The sequence below is a fragment of the Neopelma chrysocephalum genome, unplaced genomic scaffold, assembly GCF_003984885.1.
Source record: "Neopelma chrysocephalum unplaced genomic scaffold, ASM398488v2 Primary Assembly neopelma1_24, whole genome shotgun sequence".
NCBI classification, from domain to species: Eukaryota; Metazoa; Chordata; class Aves; order Passeriformes; family Pipridae; genus Neopelma; species Neopelma chrysocephalum.
The window spans coordinates 1085686-1092859 of NW_020897693.1; positions in this window are offsets into that span (position 1 = coordinate 1085686).

Below are 7174 nucleotides of genomic sequence, written 5' to 3' on the forward strand. Positions count from 1 at the left end.
AAGTTTTTTACTTACAGTACCTTTAAGCCCATTTCAGCAGTGAGGGAAACAAAGCAGTGCCTGGAAAAGAAAAGAAGGAGGTTAGATTGTAAGTTATAAGGAAAGAAAATAAGGGATTAGTTTATAATTACATCATGAATTCAAAGTGCATAAAGTTTTATGAATGGCAGAATACAATTTTTATACCTCTTACATAATATGATACACCGAGAACAAAATACACAAGTATAGGAATAGCACTTCGAAGTGCAAACAAGCAGCTGAACTATTTGGAATGGTTAAAACATTTACCCACTCTCTCAGAAGCCATGAGGGGGAGAGGAGGGGCAGGCACTGATCTCTGCTTTGTGGTGACCAGTGACAGGACTCCAGGGAACAACCTGAAGTTGTGTCGGGGGAGGTTTAGGTTGGGTATTAGAAAAAGGTTCTTCACCCAGAGGGTGGTTGGGCACTGGAACAGGATCCCCAGGGAAGTGGTCACAGCACCAAGCCTGACAGAGTTCAAGGAATGTTTGGATGATACTCTCAGGCACACGGTGTGACTCCTGGGGATGGTCCTGTGCAGGGCCAAGAGTTGGACTGGATGATCCTTGTGGGTCCCTTCCAACTCAGCATATTCTGTGATTCTGTGAATAAAGAAAGAGAGAAATATTTGTCAATCAATCTACTTGCAAACGTATATTGGTTCTATGCTTTCTACAACATGTTTCAAATTCTAGTTTATATGCACCTTAAACATCAGAAATGAGGATAGATACCTGTAAATGGATCGCTCCTGAAGGACACACCAGTGTACAGAAAGGAATCAGCACATACACAGGCTTGAATGTCTGTACTGGATCACCTCTTAGAGAAATAAAATGACATCCCACTAGATGGCACTGGAAGCCAACAAAGACAGCTGTGTGTGGGTAAAAAACAGAACAAAACAAAACAATAAATAAAAAACCGAAAACCCCAAAACCCCACAAAAGCCCAACTAAGCAACAGAGCCCGTGTGCAGAGCAACACTGTGGCAAGGGTCTCACAGGCTGTAAGTCAGCATTTTTCTCTCTGTGTCTGCCCACTCTCTGCTGACACTGAGAGCCTCTCTGCTGCAGCCATGCCAGGCACCTCCCAGGGAGGCTCAGATCTTGTCCCAGCCTGCTTTCATTAGCCACAGAAATGCTAGTGGGTGTAAATAAGGTGGAAAGGGGGTAGGGAAGGGTGATGCAATGAGCCTATAAAGCCACAGCTGCCAACTGCTCTTTCAGAGAGGCATCTGTACCTTCCCCTGGACAGGTGTTTTTATCAATCTTCAGGAGCAGACACATTGCAGAAATCTTCGGGCCCGGGTAATAACCACTTGGCTGGGAGGAGGAGGAGGCCTAGGCCTTCAAACACTCCTGCAAGGGGGAGTCAAGGACATGAGGTTTGAAGTCAGCCTCCCTGAGTGCTTGTGTTGAGGAGAACACACTGGCTGAATGCAGGGTTAGAGTCACACACAGGATTTTGAGGCTGGTGTGACACGAAAGTCACTGGTGCCTAGTTTCTTCTTGGGCAAGGTTTCCTGTACTGATGATAGTAAAGCACCTGTTATAGTTATAGTGACATTCCTTTGTTCACCACTGTTGTGTAAAGATAAGCATTTTTCAGGCAAAAATGGCTTAGAACTGCTAAGAAATCTGAACTACTTACTACAGCCTGTGTGCAGAAATGCAGTCCCAGCCTTCTCCTGTTTGGTTTGAGTGCAATGGGCAGCTCCACCACACAGTACTCTTACCTACCTAAAATCTCTTCTGTGCTCAGATAAAACACAGCTTACAGCAATGGAAAGATTTTTTTCTTTTTGAAAAGCATTCTCTTTCTGGAAAGCCATCCAAGAAGAATTACTGTGTCATGTGCAATGATCATTAGCAAATGGCAAAGTGCTCTTTCAAGTTTCAAGGAGTACCAGGTCCAAAACGCTTTATGTCTTTCTTGGAAAAACAAACTAAAACATTTGCTTATGCCACCAGCTGGGTATAATACAGAAAGCTTTTTAGCTCTGAATCAGAAAAGGGGCAATAAACCTGAAAAGTATTCTTCGCCATTTATAATAAATAATGCAAAAATAAGAAATTCTTACGTCCTACAAGTTTTAGGTCATGCCCAAAGCCACGTCCAACTTCATGCTGCCAGACAGCATCATTTCCCTGTGCCAATTAGGAGAAAAAACCCCAACATTTCATATAACAACAAGAGCAACAGTTATGCATATTGTTCCAAGTAACAGTTACCAAACTAATTCCAAAATATAAAAGGCATTGCTTTGCTAATTAAGGTATGAATTTTACCCCGGCAATTACAATATACAAACAGTAGTCCTAAGATATTATTATCTTATGAACTATGAAAAAAATGATTTACTCATTTTAGAGTTTAAAATATAAAACATAACTGCCAAACAACTTAGTATTCCTTTAAAATATTAGATTTCTTACCAAGGTTTTTTTCCAGTTTATATTTGGACATCTAGGTAAAAATCTATGGTATGCACTGGCTTACAGAGCATCCTGCCTGCAACATTTCAAGAAGGGAAAAGTTGTTGAAGCAGTAATTTGTGAGCAAAACTGTGCTTCCATCCAGTCTTTTCTGACCATAGAGCTAACAGGACACGTGGGGAATAGGTTTACCACTTTTTTGTACTCCTAGAAGCTGAAGTGCTACATTTATTTTAAAGTAGTATTAAAAAAACTCACAAACCCGTGTCTGGAGTTTGGCACGTCTATCTTCTATATTTTTAAATACATTCACAGTTAATAACTTGCCTACCTGAAGTAGTTTGCTCTCAGAGGCCTTTTTTAGAGTTTTGCCTTTCTTTGGTGACCAAAACCAGACTGGTTTCTCTGGCTGGGGACAACTCAGTTATTTCTGTCAAGGTGAACTGAGTGGGGTTTTTTATTTTATTTTCTATTTGTAATTATAAAGAAAAATTACAGAAAAGGGAAATAGAGCTGATTGCACAGAATCCCAGAATGAGACAGAGGGCGTTGGTTTGTGTGTTTCATTAATTCCAGGACAATTAATTACAATTAATTTCTTTAACTCCTTCTATTGGCTTCTCAGAACTATTTCCAGAAGAAAGAGATGTGCAGAGAGAAAACCCTTAACCTGTGTCCAGCCCAGGCTGGCGTCTCCTCTGTGCCGCCTCCACCGCGTCTGCAGGTGGCAGCATGAGAGCAGTTTTCCAACACAGAATGTTTTGTTCTTCCCAAGCCACCCAGGCTCCAGCCAGAGGCTCAGGCGCGGAGCTGTGTGATGAATAGGAACAAGCAGAGCTCCCCATTAAACAGCAGGGCCTTTTTGACTTTAATGCTTTCAGGTTCATTCGCACAAACCCAGACCCTCTGAGCACCAGACAATGGAGAGTAGGTTGGATGGCGCCTGTAAAAGCCGACGGGCTGCTGTGACCCAGTGGGGCTCAAGGCAGTCAGGTCAGCCCTCCAGACATCTACTGAACACAGCTCCAACTTGGAACAGAGTCCTTACATGCTCTAAAGTACCATCATCTCTTGAGAGTGAGATTTCTCGTTTAATTAAGACAGTTCTCTGGAGCAAAGTCACTTTGGCGTAGATTCGAAAAAGAACTCTAACCGTAAAAATCATCAGTATCGTCGTGCTTAAGCTTTAGGTACATGGCCCACAGAACATCCCTGCAACAATTCAGGCATCTGAAACCTCTTGCTGAAAGTTTTAGAAGAGCCAGTTCCCCCAGAACTGATCCCATAAATAACAGCAGGGAACTGATTGCTCAGCCCTCAGTTTTCAGACTGCTCTTTTAGGTGTATTGTCTTCCCTGAGCTAGTCCTGCTGGCATGAAGTGATTATGTTAGAGCAGTTGGAAACTGGGTGACATAACTACAGAAAAGCCTGCACAAAACACAGTCTCGGCAGAGCAAACTTTGCTTGTGATACAACAAAACCTGTTCCCTCTTCTCTCCCCTCAAACCCGGTAAGAACAGAATGGTACAAAAGCAAGAACTAGGTTGCTATGACTACTATAAATTAACATCAGCATCTTCTCCTTAACACTTTCCCTCTGAAAAATCTAGCTTCTGATCATGTACCACATTTTTTTTGAGTATTAATATAAAATTTTTCTGTCGTGTTCCTAATATAAAACATATGTAAGATTGTTCAGGTATTTCGATAATTCATTTAAGAGAACATAGAATCATAGAACTGTTTAGGTAGGAAAAGATCTTTAAGATCATCAAGTACTTCTTTGCTCACAGTTAATTTTTACAACCCACCATGTATTATAGCAGGGACTCAGGATTTGGCAGGAGAATCCATTTGTAAAGAAAGATTGATGACAATTTCTTTTCCCACCTTTTTGCTTATTTAGATTGGGGAGTGGGTTGGATCAGGCATTGTTCTGTAGTGTGTTGGTTATGTAATAGATCTTTACACCTTTCTTGTTCACTATGTTTTACATTTCAGTGTAATAATAGTAATATCTGAAAACCTGATCGCTGCAAAAATGATTCTTCCCTGCAGAAAAGAGGACTGACAAAGTGAATTGGTCACACTTTCTTTCCAAAATAGGGTTAAGGTTGTGCATGTTTTGAATCCTATTAGTAAATTACATTACGCAAGCCAACATCTCTGTTTGCTACAGTGAAATTGCAAATTAACCCCCTTTAAAATTAGGTCAACTCATATCACCTAAAAGATCAGTACTCTGTGATCAATCTTAATATTGTTATCAAGTAATCTGTAGAAAACTGCTTGGCAGACAATGCACTTTGACTCCACGCCCAGGGCTCCTGCTTTGTGATTAATGATTGTGCTATTCCCCATTTGAGCCATGATAAGTTACACCTGTCCACCACTTAAGCAGACTTCATCTGAAATTCATGGAAGCACTAAAAATCACCAAAAGAAGAACAAAAGAGGAAAAACATTCTCAGTGTTTAAAGGAAAAGTTTCTGGAAGTTCACATTTCAGACTCACTCTTTGATAAGCATATGCTTTCAGAGTGCTTCCAATTTGGTGTTTTCCAGATATATACAATGCTTTTTACACATATGACTCTGAATGTATGCTTACCATTAAAGGAGGTTTTTGCCATTATATTATTATTCAATTCACCCAAAGAACAGAATCTATTGTCTACAGGTCAGATTAAATTAGGCTACAATCACCCAAGTACCTGCTGGTAAATCCATGTAATCTATGGATAGTGGATATTTGTGTGATGTTATTTACTTAAAGCATATATTTTTGCCCCATAATATTTTCTCAAAAGGTTGTTGGCTGAATCATTTTTGATTTACTGTCATGTGTGAACCATCTCTTTTGACTGCTGGCAGTGCTGCAGTTCCTCTAGACATAGGAGGTCAGCAGCAGGCTCTTAGTTGCTCAACACCTATGTACGCCCTTTAAATGGACTTTATACATGACATTGACTTCATTTTGGAGTAAATGCAACTGTAGATAATATTAATTATTACCATTATTATGAGATAATTCCCTCAGCTTGTTGTTTCATGCCATGAAAGGCTGGGTAGCTAAAAAGGCTTAATGGCCTAAAACACCTGCTTGTTTTTGACCAACTACCAGTCCACACCACCAGCTGTGCTGGTACAGCTATTGTGGGGCTCAGGGTACCACTGGCTTAAAACAGAAGCAAAAACTGAGGGGCTGCACACTACTGCACTGGAATAGAGACAAACTGGAGTGGTACAAAGACTTAAACTGAGATTGTCCTGGGACACTTTGCTATGGCTTCAACAACATGAAGTAAAGAGCACTCATCATGCAGGAGAAGAGTTATAAAAATGCCAAATATAACTTACATATTAAAAAACACTCATAGCTGTTTGCTTCATGTGCTGTAGCACTTGTAATAACAATAGCATGGGAACAATGCAAGGACAGGAACAGGGAGGAGTTTTATCTCATATTTGAATTCAGAGGCATTATACTGTTATGCATAGCTGCAATTTGCTTTGTTTTATTTTCCTGATGGATAATATTTCCTGACAATTTTTTTTCCAGACAGCTTACTGGCAAAAGATGGTGCCATGTATTGGCATTTTGCAACTATAGCTAGCTCGGCCACACAGCAAGCCGAAGAGTCTACAACTACCCTGTCCTCCAAAAAACCCTTCTACAATAAAGAACTTCACTGTTCAGAACTGGAAAAATATTTCCTCAAAGATCTTATCAAGAAAAAAACGGGTGGCTTTCAGTGTAATTTTGGTGTTTCCTCAGTTCAAACTTGGGTTACTGCTCATAACCTAGTTCAGTACGTTTCCTGCATGAGTCTGTGGAGGTCAAACTGCCCAGTGACTTCAACAAGATTTCAGCGTCTCTAAGAGGAAAAAAATACATAGACCATTTCTTGGACCTTTTTTTTCTCTTTTAGAAACTCTTCAGTACCCTCTCACATTGTTTTTGTTTTTAATATTTAAAGAAATAATAATCAATCTCTCTGGGATACCTATAAAATTAAGTGCATCTCTGGTTGCAATAAAGCCAGCAGGAATCGTATAAAAACATAACATTCACATGGCTGATACTTAACTTTTCAACAAATTCATAATTCTTCCTATCTCCAAGTTACACATTTCCCTCAGCCAAGAGACGACTGAAATGATATAACTGAATTTCACAACTTTGCAGATAATAACTGAGAACAGCAGGCAAAATTGCAGCAAAAAAAAGCAAACATTTCTCCTCCCCTCCTCAACAGGACTTCATTTCAGCAGCTTGCTTTGCAAAATAAACAACCTCCCCAGTACAAAAAACAGTGTGAATCTTGTGATTTTTAAATTGAGGTGTGTGAGGGGTTTGTTTTGATTTTTTAAGATTCACATCATGAAATATGTTTTTATGAAACACAAGTGGTGAGTGCAAAGTTCTCCCTACAGCCTTGAACAGACTTTGTCATGTACGTGCTAGAAAAGGTGGTACCTAAATGCAGAAGTACCTTTCCCTGCAAGAGAGTTGGTCCTAACAGCTTTATTCACAAGCATTTGATAGTCAAACATGCAGAAATACAGTCCCCATCCCTTCCCCTTGCATTAAGTGGTGGTTTCTCATCAGAACCAAGCTGGTCCTCTTGTGGGAGGGTGGGAAAGATTTGCACACTGTACTGGCATAAGCAAAGAGGCAGGATATCCAAGGACAAAACACATGGAGGAGG